An 18,578-nucleotide genomic window follows, 5' to 3' on the forward strand; every position below is an offset into this window, starting at 1 on the left:
TGTAAGAGAATAACTTAGCGATAATGGAAGTTAGAAGGGTGAAAACTGATGTCATTATATATTATAAAACATTTTCTGTCAGCATGGGACCAACTGGAAATCTTTCAATAAACCAATTTGAGTGTAAGGACAGAGAGAAAACTGGAAAAAAATATTCCAGTGCTTTGGATCCTTGGTTTCTTAAAATTCTATCCACACCACATATTTAAATTAATTTAACATAATTGATGAGGAAAAATTGGCTAAAACCCTTCAACAACACGAGAAACCTATTTGGATAGATCTTAGGTCCATTGAAGCACCTCCTTGAAATCAGTAGCAGATTTTGAAGAATGTGAAGTTGATTATACACATAATTGACAGAGGATGTTTAGATCTTGTTCTGAACAAGCCTAAAGTACTTGAAGTTCCATAGATGCAGATGGTTTAGTGTCTGAGCCTTAATGATTTCTGAAATAAATGGAGATGTGTTCTGAACACTGAGTTAAGGCCAGGTAAAATTTTAATTGGCGTTAGAAATCGAACCATCTGTTAGAAATAAGAGTGTTTATTATGACTTTCCTATATGCCAATTGTTATCTACTACTGAATGACTATAAATGCAGTAATATACTTTTATATATATATATATATATATATATACACAGTCTTCAAGTATACACATTTCTTTTTTCTGAATCTTCAGTGTTACTTGTTGTATATTTTAGTCTAAATGATTTTAACTAGTGATTATGAACCAGCTTGGTCTGTCCCAACTCAAACATTATAGCCAGATGAATTATTTTCATTCACTTGGGTTTTTGTAAACCCCAGAGTGCATCAAGGCAAAGCACTGTGAGTACTTCAGCAGTGAATATATATTTTTTATGGAGGTAATCATTAAGAAATCAGTTATGTGCAGTAATGTACTTAAATTAGTATGAGCTATTTTCACATAATTGGATAATGTGATCGATTCCACTTTAGGATTCAATCTAATAGCAGTTGAACTCTTCCATCTCTGAAGAATTAAGTGGTTTAACAACATGTCTAAGAGAAGAAACAGATCAAAATACATTGTCCATATGACTTTCAGTAATTTTTTGTTATTCATAAATATAAAATAAAATAATTATTTACAACTGATAATAAACATATATGTTATTAGAAATATCAGCCAATTATATTTGCAGTAATTGCATATAAAATTTGTGGCATTTAGAGAACTGCATCCTTGTTTGAACATCTGAGGAATGTCCTTTATTCAGGAATTTCTCCAGCAGAGGCTACAGAGCAGGGATGGCAGAAAAGCGTTGATTCCTTTCCTGAGCACGTAAGGCACACATTGGAGGGAAGCAGGAATTGTAGGGGGGTGGCAGGAGCAGCATTTTCCTGGCTTTGTGACTGTTGTGGTGCCCTCACAGCACAAAAGAGCATCTGACTCTTGCAGGGGGCAGAGAAGTAGATGGATGGCAGTGATTAACTGGTTTCCCTGCTGAGTAAAAGGCATTGTGTTCTCCCTCTGCAAAGAGGAACTTGTGCTTGTCCATGTTTTCCTTGTTTTGACTCTCAGAAAAATGCCAGATCCCAGCTGGTTTGTTTTTGAAGTCCACCCAGTTACTGCAGTGACACACCTGCCCGGGGTGAGGGGCCTGAGAGCACCAGCCAGAGGGACATGAGGTGTGGGCACTGTGCTGGGGCAGCCTGGCCACCATCTGTAGTGGCTTCCTGTCTCCATGGCAGCCAGAGCCACCTGGAGCAATCACCTCTGTTCCTATCACTGCATCCCAGATCCGGGGCAGGGAATGGCCCAGGTCTCTCCAAGTGTTTGCTGGCTGGCCATCCGAGGGGGGAGAGAGATTCCAGTGGGTCCTTAAAGGGCAGGAACATCTCTGTTCTCTGCTGCCACCCCAAGCTTTCCAAGGGCTGCTATTTGCCTCTTCTAAACCAAGTTCTGTTAGGCCTCTCTGGGCTGTACGATGGGTGTGGAAGGATAGGGAAGCTCAGACTTTTCCTGTCACCGGTGTCATCAGAGCCCAACATTGCTCAGACATGAACAGGCTTTGGTACCACTGCTGAGTCATTCTCTGCCTTTCCACATCTGACACTTCCTCACTTTGGCACTGGCCACGAGCCTAGGTTAAAGGGGACAGAATTAACTTATTTTTAGGTTAGTGAAGCCCAGATTTAGCTGAGCTTATTAGCCCAATGTTAATTGTGTTTAAAACAATTCCTTTAAATTTTTACTAAACACATTATGTGTGTATGTATGGTGTTAATTCTGCCACAAAGATTATGCTGAATCCTTGGATTAGGAGCTGATTAGGAGCCCCTGAAGTGCCAGATCTCTGGGTAAGGTATAATGAATTATTCATGCAATTATTCTAGCACAATCACAACAATGTCTTGGTGCTAATCAGCAGGTGATGGGCTGACACAAAGTCAGGAATACCCAGGAGATATATATAAAATTCTATATATATATCAAATTTTATTCAACCTATATTCTGATTCCTTATGATAAATATATTTTCTGACCTTATAATTTATTTCTTACTCAATAGAAACAAGTCTTATTTTTCTCTGTTATTTCAACTTTTGTTTTTTTAAAATCAACTACTTTTTTAGGGCTAACTAGCCTGAGAGCTGAAGCTTTTAACAACTTCTGGGGCAGCCACTGCAAAGTTTTACTATTGTTCCTCACTATAATACTTTGTCCATATTGGTGAGCTGCATGTTACCATTTCTTCTGTTATGTGTGGTCTTTGTTGTCTTGTATCAATCAGAACAGAATTTGTCTAATTTTTAATTAACTTAGAACTTGTATGTGCACTTGTAAAGCGTGGCACTTACTGTGGGAATGAATTAGATATTTGTGCATATTAATCTTTATTACTTAAGGCAACACAGTTTATAACAGATTTTTTTTTCTTGGCCATTAGTCATTACTCTGTATTTTCCTCTTTCTCCATTTTAAGTACATTTTCAGCATTTTGTTTTACTTAATGCTGGCATGTATCATTGTTCATCAAAGGGATTTATCAGAAGTCAAAAAAAAGGACATTATATTGTATTTTGCCACAGTTTCTTGAAAATTCCTAGTTTTAGAAATGACTGCAGCTTGAAGAATAGTTTAATGAAGATGTTTCAGTCTCACAGCACAGCCTGAAAAATCCCAACCCACAACCAAAACAGTCCTCACCACCTATTTCCCACTTGTTTTCTTCTCTAGCAGTTCTCTTCCTTCATTTTGTGCTGACCCTGCTGAGCTTTCCTTCCACTCCCCTGGAGAAATAATTCTGATAACTTCATGAAGAAGTAACTGGTTTGTGAGACCTATTGATTGTATGGGAATGCCCAGCTTAGCCTGATTTTTGCGTGAGATGTGCAGCTGGCTACTCCATGAATATCTTTTGATTTAGGGAGGAAGTGTATGAGGACAGAAGAATAACTTGAGGGAACTGCTGCTGGCCTTCTTTGTGTCTGTCTCTGATGTTTGTGTTTCTGCTCATCAACAGCGTGAGATATTTATTCTCCCTTTCCTCTCCTCCTCCTCCCCTTTTCCTGTTTCTCTCCCTCGGCCACCACATCCTTCCTGGTGCTGCTTATCTCTGAGAATTTTTCTTCCCTCTCTCAGTTCTCACTCTGCTGTGTGTGATTAAGCACCTGGAACATTTCCAACCTGATGACTGCAGGGTTTTGCAATGAAACCCCTTGGAGATTTACTAAGTGGGCTGCTCTGAAGGAATTGGACTTTCTGAGCCCCTAATGCCTGCCTTTGTAGAGATTTGGAAAATGCTTGGCATATTGAATGCATTGTTGTTATCTGAGTAACAGCAACAATCTGCATGAGGTCTTGAGGTACAAAAATGTTTCCTTTTGACAAACTGTACAAAGTCCTTTGCATAGGAATGTGCTTTTTTCCTTTGTGCTGAACTGTACAGACAGCTGGGCTGCTGAGCACTGCTGCCAGGGACTTGTGAGAGTCTGGGTTAGTCTGAGACAAACATCTCATCTACAGCCATGCTCAAGTTAGGTTTCTAACCTTCACATTATTTGAAGCTTGGGTCTGAACAGAGCAGTTGAGGTTCATCTTCACTTCAGCTGTAAAAAACGAGTCTCTTTTAGTAGAAGATGTCACAGCTGCAACCCTGCATTGCTGAGCTGCAGTGTTACAATCACAGTCCCTACATCTGATCCTGCATTAACTCCATCTGAAAAGAGTGGTGGAGGGCAATTACTGTGCTGAATAAACTATAGTAAGGTTTGGCTTTAGAGAAACTATGTGAGGATGTCTTGTTGGGTGCTGGATAGAAAAATGCTGTGTGATAGACCTGAAAGCTTCCTCAGGAACATTGCCCTAAAAGCTTTTAGCCTGCAGCCTGTCCTCAGAAGGCAGAGCTTTTTGTTACTTTATCTCGCACTCAAGGTTGTGTACACGGATAAAACACTGTGTATCAATAATGCTGGCCTTTTATTGCCAAGAAGCTTTTTCCCAGGGGTTTTATTGCCATTTAACATAAAGCTGGCAGTAACATTGTCTGCTGGCTGAGACTGGCCGGAACTAAAACAGGATTGAATGCAGAAAGGGTATTTGTACTCATTAAATTCAAATATTTGGGAGTATAACGGGATTGGAAGAAGATCTAGAAAATTAGGAAGAAAGAACACTCTCTTAATCTTGGTGAGGGTCTGAAGGAGCTTTCAGTGAAAGGAAAACACATTTTCATCTGTCAGCTGGCCAGGTTCTTATTATTGTGGCTTCAAGTACAAAGAACAGAAGGAAGAGGGCAAAGGAATCTTCTTCTCAAGCCCTGGACAGGGTGTGGCAGCAACACCTGGTTATTGGCATTGCTGTGACAGAGCCCTGGGTAATCAGTCAGAGAATGGAAATAGATTAGAAAATGTAACTATATATTCTGTGTAGTGTGATTTCCCTCAGTGTCTCTCTGGAGATTTCTGACAGTTTCTTCTGGATTATCAGAAGTCCCTCCAGTAAATCGGTGCTTGAACCACGCCTAAACTTCCTGTGACCATTCATGCTTTGCTTCAGAATCTCTGACCTAAATAACATATTAGAGATTATAGAATTAAGACTCTTTCAAAAGCAAATCATAGTTCAAATTACATAAAATGTCTCTTTTTTAATATTCTGTCTGTCCTTCTATCTGTCCATGCATTCCTTGTCCTTGCATCTATCCTTGTTACAAAGTTCATATTTTTACCTCAATTATCTTTTATCCTGCTCTTCCCTGGGCCCTCTTTTGTCCTTTCTGACCTATCTTCCCACTTAAAATACTTTCTTCCTGGCCTCATGGAGCATTGCCATGGTGACCACATGACATCATTGCACTGGGAACAGTTACCCAGGAAACCATATGATGTCATTGCACTGGAGGCAGTTGCCATGGTTACTGAGTTGGCTGAGGTAGCTGGGAAAAAGGGTTTGTCATCTGATGGGTGCCAGGAAATGTTCCCATAAACTGGAATAAAGAAGAGACTTTTATTTCTATTTTTATGTTCCAGGGAGGGCTGCCTGTGACTCAAAGACCCCATTGCTTTATGTCCTGTACCGTGCTCTGGCTGGGCTGTTCCCACTGGGCTCTGGGATCTTGCCCACCTGTTTCTACTGTTGAATGTTACTGTGGACATCAAGCCACAATAAAATGGAGAAAAGCTGTGTTGTCCTGTGGTTCTGCATAAGATGGGCTTGCAGTTTCTATTGCTCTTTGATTTTTCCTCTTTGGTCCCCTTGGTTTCTGAGATAAGTAGCCCAGCCCAGTATTTATCCCAGCAGACATCAGAGTGAATGTCACAGCCTGAGCTTGCTGCATCTGCACCAGGCTCTGTGAGTGCCTCTAATTTGTTTTCCACTTCTTTCCTGCCTTTCCCAATATCTATTTCATCACTGCTGACATGCACCTGTCTTGTTTTAATGAGTCCAGCAGTTCCCAGAAATGTCCTATGTGAAAGGCAAAGCAGAGGTTAAATAAAAAGTAGGAGGCAACTATTAGAGATGAGAAAAGTACACAATAACAAGTTTAGTGAGTGTGTGTGACTCATGTAAGGATGTGGGGATGTAAACAGTGGTTAGCACTGTTTGTGATGTGCAGATCTGTACCTCTGCAGCATTTGTATAAGTCCACAAACATACATGCAATTGCTCTGTGGATAAATAAATAACTTTTTATGAAAACAGCTTTTCCAGGCCTTCTGCAATTTGAGAGAATTACATGTCTGGGGCATAATAGTCAAATCATGCATGTGTGTCACTGCCTCCACATCTCAAATAAAGTCTCTGCTCTCAGTACCCCTGCAGGTGCTCTGGACTTCACGAGAAACCAGTTACAAACTTCCCACTGAAGTTCATGGAATGAGCAGTTCTTTGGCCCCACTGTGTGCAGTCATCTTCAAGCTGAAAATGAAAATCCTTCCAGTTTCTGTGGAGCTGCAAACAGGAAGGCAGTCAAAGAAGCTGTGGAGAGTGCTGGTGTCAGGCCAGGTAACTGAGGAGTTTAGGGGCACCTGAACTATTGACTGAAATCCAGGGCTCCTGAAATGTTGGGGGGAAGCTGGAATGGGGGTAGCAGCTCAGCTCTGGCAGAACTAGGAGGAAAATCCAAAAGAAGGAACGTAACTTCATTGGGTGGGGAACAGAATTTCCACTTAGGCATGGGGAAAAGCAGGGGAATAGAAGCTGGGGATTTTTGATGTTTGTTTATTTTGGATTCCTCTCCTTATGATTTACAAGTACTGTTTGATGGACTGTTTATTTGTTCAGCATACTGAACAAAGCAATCTCAGTCTTTGTGCCAGAGTAACTGTAAAAGAAAGTTGTGCTTCATACCTGAAATCATTTAATGTCATTTTGATTAGATGGCAAGGAACAAGGCAGCTCACAGAGGGGGAGAGCAGCAGCCAGTCAGAGCTCAGGTGTTCCCAACAATCAGGTGAGACACGAATAGTCACTTGCTTGTGCTTCAGATCTGTGTATAAAACCTTCAATTCTAGTTTGAAAACAGTGTTTAGTTAATCAACATGCAGTGGTAGGGTTTGCAAATCAGGCTGTTCTGTTCATGGTGAGCCAAGGGATTTGCATCACTGTAAAATATGTGTCAGTAATCATGGCCTTCCCTGGGCTTTATTGGGCTGGAACAGTCTTGCAGTTACTAGTCTGGGATTCTGCTGAATCTGTAATTGAAGGGATATTTGATCCTACTGGTAATGGCCACTTGTGTTACTTTTTCTGTTGAGCTTCAGAATGAACCTGAACTTGGGTTTGTTTTATTTCAATACTCTACCTGGCAATTTAAAGTTATTGTATTTAAGTACATTTTAAACATTTATGTTTAGATGACATTTACTGGTAAAATATGAGAAAGCAAGCAAGAAACCAGACTGTGTTTGTTTAACTGTCAGAGAGGTATGGGAAAAGGTTGGTAGAGCTTATGGGGTTTTGGTAAATTTTACCTGAAATCCACATGTTTATGATTCATATTCCAGCTTTTCCTGTCTCTGACTTTCACCAATGTCAGGTTTCTGTAAATATTTAAATAATAATTGTATGCTGTGCTATAGCAATACTGCAGATCTCAAGTGGTACAGAATTATAGATTTGTTTTCCACCAGTGTGAAGCACTTGGGGTTTGTACGAGGTGAAGTTCTGTGAGTGGCAGCGGAGGTGGTTTGTGGTGCTGCAGGACAGACAGTCCTGGGAGAGCTCAGCTTTTGCTGACTAATGCTTCCATCTGCTGGAGAAGTTTGTTTGCACAGTATTCACTCTGTACTGTACTCAGAGAAATAACATCTTGCTCATTAAACCCCCAAAGATTTAGTGATCATTACATTTGTTACTATAACAAAACAAGTTGCTCTGGGATTTTAAGCAGCTAACAGAAATCACTTAGGTTCTCTGTAGCTTTACATCTAAAAGATGTAACTCTCTGCTTACCTGGAAGCAGTACTCTCTTATGCTGTATTCTAAAATATCATAACTTACACAGCAGTAATAGAAGTTAAAGTACAGGTTCTACAGACATCTTCCTGGTGGGTGAATTTATGACTTGAGACTCAGACCGGGGCTTTCACTGAGAGACTGCAGAGGCTGCAGGATTGTCCCCTTGCACTTCATGGCCAAGCAGGATGGGGGCAGACACCCATTGGGACAGGATGGATTTTAGTGCTGGGACTAGAAAGTTCACTCACTATTATTTACGCTGTGCTTCAGGGTCTGTGCTCCCAAAGCATATTTTTGAATTGTGGAATTAATTTGTTTTGCAATAAGCTTGAGAACTATGAATAAAACTTGTGTCTGGAGGCACTGTAGCCCAGCTAACAGATTACTCCCCAGCCCACCTTTCTCTCCTAAGTGAGTTATTTTCTCATTCTTTCCTGCAAATACATTGATTTATTGAAAGAACAGCATGATATGGTTACTCTATCTTTGCATTATCTTTTTACTTTTATTAAGTTGTGTAGGAAAAATGTGCAAATAAAAAAACCCCACCCTAAACCATAAAATTTGTAGAGAACAAGTTTGTTCTGTGTTACTTGTTGTTTATGACAGTGTTGTTCAGAGTAATGATATCAGAACACCTTTGGACTTGATACAGTAGCACTACAAATAAATACAACATTCTTGTGTTAGATAAAAATTGTGACTTCATAAATATAAAATTAGATATGAAGTAAATGATAAAGTTGTAAAGGTTTAGATAAAACCACTACTGAAGTATATATAAAATTTATAAGCTTATATATAAGATTAGATACACTAGTTCAGGATAATTTTAGAGGAATTCATAAAAAAGATGTAATTCTTATATATAGTATAATCCTATATGAAGATTACATACTGAGACGTGTTTATTTATATTTGTTTAAATGTATTAATTAAATAAACAATAAAAAGGACAATAAACAATAAAATCAGAGCACCTTGCCCCTGCCTCCCTGCAATCTCTGCAATCTCTGCAATTCCGTGTCCTTTGGGATCATTTCACATGATAAAAACCATCCATTGTGCACGTGAAAGTTTGGCATGGCCATCAAGAGCCAACCCTGTGGAGCTCACCAGCTCCTTCTCCTTCAATTCTTTGGGCTCCACAGGGCAGGTGTAATTTGGATGTTGGACTTGCCTGTGCAAGGACCACACCAAGTGCCCTTTGCTTTAAGGCAAGAGCTTGGAACCAGGGTCAAACCCCCAAAAAATGGGTGGATTTTAGGCACTTAATGCTTTTAAAATGATGAGAGTGGTAGGAAATACAGACTTTAGATTTGCTTTTATTGTTCTTCTACTGCTAAGGAAAAATAATTCAAGATGTCTTTCACTGATGACACTTAGATGTTTTGTAATTAAATTGGTCCCATATGTGTGTGGGTTTGTCCTTTTTTGAAAATAAACAGCCCAGTACTTCTAGGCAGCAAATATTCTGCTCTGGGCATTGAGAATGTGGGGAATTTGTGAATGGTAGGAACACTACAGTCTAGGTCCCAAATCCATCATTTTTGTGGACAAACAGCTCCTGTTTACCTTAGCAGTCATCAGAAGCTATCTTTGAGTAGGATTAATTGAGCTGGATGTGCAGTTTAAAAAAATCACGTGGAACCCAGAGGCAAAAGTTTAGTCAGTTATTGTTTTCCCTGCGTTGTTACTTCACTTGCAGGAGCAACAATATCTGAAGCTGCCATTGGTAGTAATTTAATAAAGAGGATTTTCTTGGATTTAAAAAAAAACCAACCCAGGCTGTCCATCCATCATTTTATATATGCAAATAAAGGCAGAAGTGCTTTTCCCTGAGTGCCCATAGAGGAGCACATTCCATTGCTGATGGCTGTGCTTTCATCCTCGGAGTGTTTTGGCTGTCAGGATCTTTATGGCTCACATTCCTCAGCAGGCTGGAACTCACACCTGCAAGTCTCTGCACAGGGGGCTTGAATTTCTTCTTACTGAGATGAAGCTACTTACTCTCCTTTTTAATGGATGTATTTGCTCTTGCTGCTTCAAACTGTTTTCTCAAGAAACTATTAATAAATTAGTATTTAGCCAGTTGTCAATTCTTAATTTTCATTAAGAATCTACTTAAAATGGCCTTAATTGCCTTTTGTGTGATGTCATAACTTTGGACAGTGCTGTGTCCCAGGGAAATGATGGTTTTTTGTGTGTTTCCTGTAGGATTGTAGACACAAAGATGTTGGGATGTTGTGCTGATGGACATGATTCAAATCATAAGTTGCCATAAAGTTTCAGAACTGGTTCCAGCAGGTGAAGAGCATGAATGCAAAATTGTCACACGCTGGTTGTCAGTGATCAGATTCACAAGAACTGATGACAAATTTTTCATTGGATAAAGTAATAGGCAGAAAATGTTTTCCCCTGAAAAATGTATTTATACCACATCAAGCACAGTAATGCTCCTTAACTTTGGGGATGATATTGTTTATTTTAAAGCAAGAAAAGTGTCTGTGAATGTACAGGAGGAGGGGGAGGGTGAGTATTGATTTGAGCAGTTGAGTCACAGAAATCAATTTTCTTTTCAGTTCCTGGAGAATGGCATTGCAGCTGCTGGTTCGTGACTGCCTCATCCTTTGTGTCATTGATGGGGCAGAGAGCAATTCTGTTCTGAAGCAGAAAGTTGCTATGCCTTGGGTGCTTTGTTCAGCTGGGAATAAAGATTTGTTTCCAGTGGTTGAATGATGTCAGCAACATTCACATGAAATTGTGGCTGATGTACCTTTTTGCAAACGTTCTAGATGTTGTCTCCTCTACGCTTTTGTGATTATAGAATATCCTGAGCTGGAATGGACCCACAAGGATCATTGATTCCAAGTCCAGGACACCTCAGGAATCCCACCCTGTGCCTCAGTGTGTTCTCCAGGTGCTTCTGGAGCTCTGGCAGGGTTGGCACAGGCTGGGGATGCTCTGTTGTGTGGTGTCAAGGCTGGTTTTCAGTCTCATTCTGTTCCATCTCGGGGAGCAGCAAACAGAGGCAGCTCTGGTTTAGCATTCTAAACGCTCAGTGATGCTCAGCTTGGTGCAGGTCACTTGGGGGGTCCTGATTGCACTGATTGAGCCCAATGGGAGAGAAACCAGACAGGGTTCTCTGCCTACACGAGCCTGATGTAACAGTTTTGCTGTCTTTGCTTCCCTGTGCCACCTGTACTGGTTCAGTGCACACCTTATCTATTAATATCAGCTCTGTTCTGATTTGCAAGATCTCTCTCATACTAATTGTTCCATTGTAAATTTTGGTGTTGCTTCCACCTTCTTTTTTCCTTCCTATCTATTGGATCTTGTTTTCATGTTTTTAATAATCCTTTTGTTTGTGTTTCTTGGTTCAGATACAATAATAGAACACTCTTTTTCCATGTTTAGAATTGTTTCTTTCTAAGTTTCTGATTGCTTTAATAAATAAGCCAAACAGATGAGTGCTGATTGTAACTTTCCTCTTATTTTTGGTCCTGGTGTCAATGGATGTCAGCCTTCCTTAACTCTGAGCACTGCATGGATTACTGGTTAGTAAATGTTTTAAGGTGCTTATGGATCACATGTTTGTACTCTTTACTACTTGGTTTAGCTACTATATGAATGACAATCTAAGAATATAAACGAGTTAATTACCTGGTACTTTGTGTTAGAGGTTCAATGTTCCACTCCTTTTACCTTTGCTGTTTTCATAGTGTTAGGAAGGTTGGATCCAGCCAAGATTTATGTGCTGTTGAATGTGTTACTTTTTTCCATGGATGTGATATAAAAAAAGTCTTCATCTCCTATCACTAAACCTTTCCAGACTTGTACATGGAGCTTTTATATTTGTTGTGAAATAAAAGGTTAGAAGTGCTTAAGAGCAGCACTGTGATGATCTCTGCTGACTTCAGCCACAGGAGTTAGCTGTGCCTGTGCATATTCACCACAACTCTGTTTTTTCACCTGTACAGTTTGTGTAGTTTAGGGTTCTTTTCTGTGGATGTGGGATACCCACTTGTGGATCACAAAGCATGTTGAAGTTCTGTAACAGCCAGCAGCCTATTTCCTGTAGCAGGTTTGTTACATAGAAAAATATGAAATAAAATAAGTAACTTGTTTTTCCTCCAAGGTTTCTTCAGGATAAACCACAGTGCAGCCTTACTGGACAAATTTAATTCCTGGAATATCATTCTGCTTTTTTTTTTTTTCTAATTGTAGAATATTTAGGTGGATAACTGAGGAGTTAATGACATTTACTGATGTAAAAAAGTGGAGATGGTCTTTGCATGAATAAGGAGTTAGATAATAAAAGCAGGAACCTGCAGTTGGAGCACCTTTATAGAGACTAGGGAAGGCTCTTATTCTTCTGCCAGTGTGGTCCTTGCTTTGTCAAAGGGTAGATCCACTCTTCTGAATTCACAGTGTTTTAGAAACCTTATCAGCAGGGATCTCTGGCATGGTCCTGTACAAAGCTCATGCACAAACCTTATTAAAAAGCACATGATGTGTGTGTTGCCAAGGAAACATAAGCCATTAAGCCCAGGAACATAATTCATAAAAACAAAATTTTAGCTATTAACATCTACTTTGCCCATTAGTGCCACGAAACCTCCATGAAACAGCCTTGCAGTCTCCAGCTAATGGATGTGCCATAACTGGGGATGAGCAGGGAAACGAGGAACTGCAACTCTCTGAGCTCCAAGTACAGGCAGAGTGAGGAGAGTGCAGGACTGGGTATGATTTCATCTCTTGTGTTCATGAGCCACTGAGCACCTGGTTATCCCACTCCTGTTACTCTTCATTATCAAGCACATCAAAGACAAGTCTTTGCTAAGCAGGGAAAGATCAGGCCTGCATTTTCTAACAGGTCTATTCAGAATATGAAAATAAAAATTAGGAAAGAAAAAAGTGAAGTATTTTGTATTGGTTTCAGATTCAGTATCTTAGTAATTTTAATTTTTACTTCTCTGGATATAGTATGTGTATCTGTTATAATTAGCTAACTCACAATGGGTTTAACATGAATTGTGGTTATAGATAGCATTTTTAATTTTTTTTGCTTGTTTGTTTTGGTCATTCTCAATTTGTTCTTAAAATCTAGAAGCTGTATTCTTCCTCTTCATCCTTCTCTTTTTAGGAATTAAATTGGATTCATTAATTTTTTTTCATCCTAATACTGCAAAGCACTTAGAAATTTCTTGTGAAGAACCCACTATGGCTACACAGGTGTTCATTGCCAAAATTCCACTGTACTTGTGTTCTAGGAAATATTTCTAGCAAAAAAAAAAGAGGAGTAAAGTGGATGTGGCTCAGTTTGTGGTCCAGGACCAGTCAGGATCCCAAGGCTGGCCTGAGTTATTGTTGACACTCTGCAGTCATGTGTGCTCAGCTTTGGGATCAAAGTGACCCCAAGGTTATTACTGCACTTTATTCTCAGCCATTCCACCTGTTTTCAACCATCATTTCTGTATTTGAGAGCAGAATTAACGTTGCTGTCTGAAAAAAGTGCTGAATTTACTGTAATGGGGTAAGGCTTCTGGATCACTGGGACTCGTAGCCTCAGTCTGCAAGTCACCCATCAGCAGTTCAGTGCAATAAATCAGTTACAGTCACTTGGTGAAGTCCACTGCCAGCTTTTCCCAGAAGTTATTTGGGCACCTCTCATGCAGCTCTGGAGAGATCTGTGCATGAACTGAACAAATGGTGATTAGGAGCTCCCAGACTTTGCCCCCACAGCCCTGCTGTGGTTTCAGTCAGCTCACATGCAGTTTCTGCTCAGATTAGTCACAATGAAGCGTGGCCCTGAGGTGCACTCTGCTTTCTCCAGGGTGTGATGGCACTTTGCCTGATAACAGCCTCAAGGATTTGGCAGTGAGTGATTAGTGAAAAATGAGTATATGACACTATTGACTTTTTCAGCCCCATAATTGTAAGAATGTTTGTCAAATCTCTGACTTGGGAGCCTGTGGTAGTAGACCTGAGTGCAGAGATGAGCTTGTCAAACAGCCTTGTACAGCAGGGTAGACTTAAAGAAAAGGAAATGTATCAGGGATCTCCAGATAACATAATTCAGTTTGAAGTGGGCCTCCAGAGAACATGAAGGGCAAGCAAGGCTACCTTCAAAGCTTGATCAATTGCCTGGGGCCTTGTCTGATCAGATTTTGAAAACCTCCAGGAACAGAGATTTCTGTCTTTCTAGACAACCTAATCCAGGACTTGAGCACTTAGACTGAATTTTTTTTTTTATATATCCCCTCATGATTTCTCCTGCCCCAGTCTGTGATCACTGCTTCTTTCCCTTGCACGGTTACCCCTGAGAAGTGTCTTTATCTTACCTGTAATTACCCTTTAAATGTTTGATAACTTCAGCTGGATTCCTTTCCCAAACCTTTTCTTCTTGAGGCTAAACGCAGTGAGACTCTCAGCCTCTCCTCCTATGCCATGTGGTGCAGGCACTTCACTCTGACTCTCTCCAGGTTATCAGAATCACCTCGGTGACAAAAAGCCCAGGGTGGGACCCAGTGTCCCTCTCAAGCAGGAGCAGGGCTCCCTGCCCCACCTGCTCCCTGTGCTCTGCCAGTGCTCTGTTTGTGCTCGCAGTGTACAAAAGGATGTCCTCAAATGATCTGTGTCCTGATATCCTTGTGTTTTCCTCTGCAAAGCAGGAAATCAGGACAGTTGTATAATGCAGAAATTTGTGGAGAAGTTTATTCTTTGATATTTGCTTTTTTTCCAAGTTCAGTCTCGGGAAAAACTCTGAGCTACTGCAAGGACACTTGAGCTTCATGAGTGCCTGGATACTGTCCTGCTTTTGGACTCCCATTCAAACACAATATGCCAGTGGCAAAAAGCATCCTGAGACTGTGAGAGACAACATTTCTGTTACTGGTGGGGACTCCAGTGCTTATTGGCAAAATAACAACCAGCATGGAGCAGGGACTAAGCAGTGAGAGGGGAAGCCTTGAAACCTGGGCCTGCACTGCATTATTTTCAAGCAGTTTGGGACTTAAAATCCACCACCATCATCTGGAGGCGACCCCAGCCATGTGAGGATTTCTTGGCCTCTTGCTGTGGGTGCACAAGTGTTGGTAGCAGGCTTCCTTTGTACTGTAGGGACTTACTGCTCTTACCTCTGCCAGTGAAGCTGTCCCCTCCTGTCCCCAGAATGTTGAAGAAGTTTGTCTTGATGTTATTTAACAGTGATCTGCTCATAAAGGTCACCTTGGCTCTGACATGGTGTTGGATTCACTGAAGCATCTGATCGTGATGAAAAGTCCTACATGGTAAAATGAGTCTCCTTTCTCTTTCTGCCACTTGTTCTGGACTCCTAAGGAATCATTAACAAGTAGTAAAATAATAGCCACTCTAAATCACTTTGGTGTCCTGTGACTGTACAACAATGGTTATTATTCTCTACCCCTTGTGATCTCCTTGGAGAAAGTACAATTTAAATACTATTTCAGTCAAGTGAGGTAATTTCTAGCTTATGAACATGTAAAAGTAGGTTTCTATGTGTTTCTTAATTTGGATATTCAGCTTTCTTATAGAAACTCCTATTACTGATAGGAAATCTCTTAGAATTTTTCTAAGTGGCAATATAGTGTAAAAATGAATGTTTCAGGAGGTGGAAAAAATTCCAAGTTACGAATATACAGTGCTATTTCTTTGACAACTGAAAGGGCCTCACTGGTATTGTCATCAGTTTAGTTTTTAAGAATAAATGTGTGATTTGCTTGCTCTCTAAAGTATTGGAATCAAATTTTATCTGTGAGCACAAATGGAAGCTCAAACTCTTAATTGTCCCTCTGGGCTACACCCAGAGTGTTCTGGAATGTGCATCTCCATTCTATCTGTGATCTTTGCATGATGTTTCCTAAACATTTCTTCTTCTTTTGCATGAGCTTAAGGGAGGACCACTGATATTTGAGGAGTTAGAAGAGACTTCTGCTGTTCTGGGACAGATCTCTCAGAGCAGATTGTGAGTTTGTATTCCAGTGGGATGTGTTCCCTCTGCATGTGACCTGTCTGGATGGTGTTGGAAGCTACATTCATACCTGGGGTGACTTCAGTCCTCCCCCTGATCTGCACAGGTCAGTCTTACAGTCCTCAACACAGTTTCCAATAAACAATGTCCTGATGATATGAAATTTCTTAACTGATGCTGAAAAATATGTTCCAAATTTTACACACCCTTCTTAAACACAGTGTACCACACAGTGCAACTGCATCTGAATCACCAGAGTCCCACACCTGCAGGGTTGTGAAAGTACAGGGCTTTTCAGAGCTCTCCACCTGCTCCCTCTGCAAGCAGGCACAGAGAACCTGTCATCAGTGCTAATCTTCCTGCCCAGCTACCACCCTGCTCACACTCCCAGCCTGTACTCGGAGCTAGGCTGCCAAAAGCTTTATTCCATCATCCTTGTTTCTGATAGATCCACATATGGATTTCATGTGCTGTGCTAGGCTTTGGGGGAAAAACATAGGAATTATTACTTGTTTGTGTATATATAGATGTGTATGCATGTATCTTGTAGATACAAGAAACAGAACAGGTGTAGCTGCTGAACAAACTGGATGTGGTTATGACCTGTTCTGTGGATCCATCACGGATCCTGCTGGGCCCCTGAGCTTCCTGGCAGCTAAAGAAGCTGTCAGAGCTCTCCAAGCCCACAGGAGCTTTTCCTTCCAGCAGTACTACTTGAAAAATAGGTGAAGTTGTTATGTTCTGCTGCTAAAACTGCTCTTTATTAGGCTCTTATTGATTTCCCACTCCTAATTGCTAGCACTGTCCTTCTCTGGCTTTAAAGAAGTACACTGGAGATGTGAAGTCCCCATAAAACCAAGATGACTTTTATGAGGGTTTCTTTGGAGGGGGTGGGGAGTAAGGGAAAAGGGAAAAGCAATCCAGGGATTTCTCTCTGTTCCTTTAGTATTGGTATAATTTTCCTGTATGTGGATGTGTCATTGTTTCCATTTAACGCTGTTGAGCTGAATAATTTAGTGTATGATAGTAAATGTGATTCTAGGCTGTAGCTTTACATTGTGCCATGGTTTGGATGGATGAAAAATACTGTTGTAATGACTGGTTTGGGTAGAAATGATAATTTTGTATCAAATCTTGGAGCAAGAGCCTGGCACCAATGAAGAGAAAGAAAAAAGATACAATGCTGAATTTTTAGTTGCTTTATGGTAATCCTGGGACAGCAGGAATGCACAGGACTGCTCCAGGAGATTTTTCTCCCTGAAGAACATTTCTTCTGGTGGAGGACATCCATGACTGAGTCCCACTGTCACCCCCTGTATCCCCTGGTTTCCATAGCGGTTTGGGGAATACCGGCTCATCCAGTCAGTCGGGCTTTCTGCCCTCTGCAGCTCCCAGATAACAGCAAAGATACGGCTTTTGAAGCCAGGGTATTCCTAAAACCCTCCTCCTTGTGCCTTGTGCATTCTTAGGCGTAATCAGCCTCTGTGCTCCTGGAACAAAGGGGCAGGTGGCTCTGACTTTGGGAATGCTGATGGTCCTCAGCCCTGCCTCTGCTCTGGGCACAGTGGAAACGTGATGTTCAAAACATCAGCGAGCTGCCCCAGCAGGGCCCAGCTGTGCCACAACTGGGGAACTGATTTGTCTCAGCAAGAGCTACAGATATTTTGAAGAGTTTCCTTCCTGTGAAGAGCATTATATTTAATTATCGGTTTGTCTGTCTCGGTGCAGCTCCTTACGTCACAATGTGAGGAAATAGATCTCACTGCACCTGTAAGGAGCAAGTAGGAGTTTTTTTGATGTGCTGCTGTCAGTAAACACTCATCTAAAAATGTAACCAGCCTGTGGCTCTGCCAAAATCCCGGAAACATCCCCACCCATCAGCGGCTCCGCTTTCATCGTGTCCTGATGTTCTGACACACGTGGAGAAATCCTCTCCTAAATGCACACATGGACTGAAATAACAGAGATCTAATGGAGAAAATGATTATCTCAGGGCCATGAACTAGAAATCCTTTCAGAAATGTCCTCCTTTCTACAAAATAGCATTTAAAGTCTATCCAAAGACTGCATCACACTTAATTTGGGGGATGTACCTCTGTAGAAAAGTACCTTCTTCTTCAAGAAGCTTCATATATATTTTGTACAGTGTTACTAAGATTCTGTCCCCATTTGATTTCTCAACCACTTTACAAACACTTTTAACTGAAGAGCCCCTGGGACCCTATGGAGCAAATTGGACATTTATATTAGCCTATCACATTAGTAGATTAAGATCTTCCCTCTCTTCACTTAGACTTCTTTAATCAAATTAAACTGTCAGATACAATAAATAATAATATATTTGTTGCTGTTTATTGCTTAGGGCAATCTAAACATACCCACAAAGGCTGAGGCTGTTCAAGATTAATTACATTGGTTTTGAGAAAACCCAGTAGGGCAACTAAAGCTTTCCTTGGGTCACCTGGAAAAGTGGAGAATTATTTCAGTGGAAGGGGCATCAGCAGCTCAGCTCCTGTTCATTTCTCTCCTGTGTTTTATGCTTTTGAGATGCTGTTTTCCCTAAAGCATTTCTGGAACATGAGTGTTAAAAATACTTGTGAGAGTTGGGATGCTGATTATGCAGCTCCTTTGCATAATTCCTTCTGTTAT

The 18,578-nt window shown here is 40.8% G+C and overlaps 1 protein-coding gene across 1 annotated transcript in view; it reads left to right on the plus strand.

Annotated features, from left to right (window-relative positions):
* SLC5A1 (solute carrier family 5 member 1) overlaps window positions 1-18,578 on the plus strand; it is a 50,599-nt gene that overhangs the window by 2,164 nt on the left and 29,857 nt on the right. The window contains exons 2-3 of the mRNA XM_023937668.2: window positions 6,288-6,481; window positions 6,856-6,929. The gene's annotated coding sequence lies outside the window, so the exon portion shown is untranslated. The remainder of the gene's footprint in view (window positions 1-6,287; window positions 6,482-6,855; window positions 6,930-18,578) is intronic.

Source organism: Cyanistes caeruleus, chromosome 18, assembly GCF_971803275.1.
Source record: "Cyanistes caeruleus chromosome 18, bCyaCae1.hap1.1, whole genome shotgun sequence".
NCBI lineage: Eukaryota > Metazoa > Chordata > Aves > Passeriformes > Paridae > Cyanistes > Cyanistes caeruleus.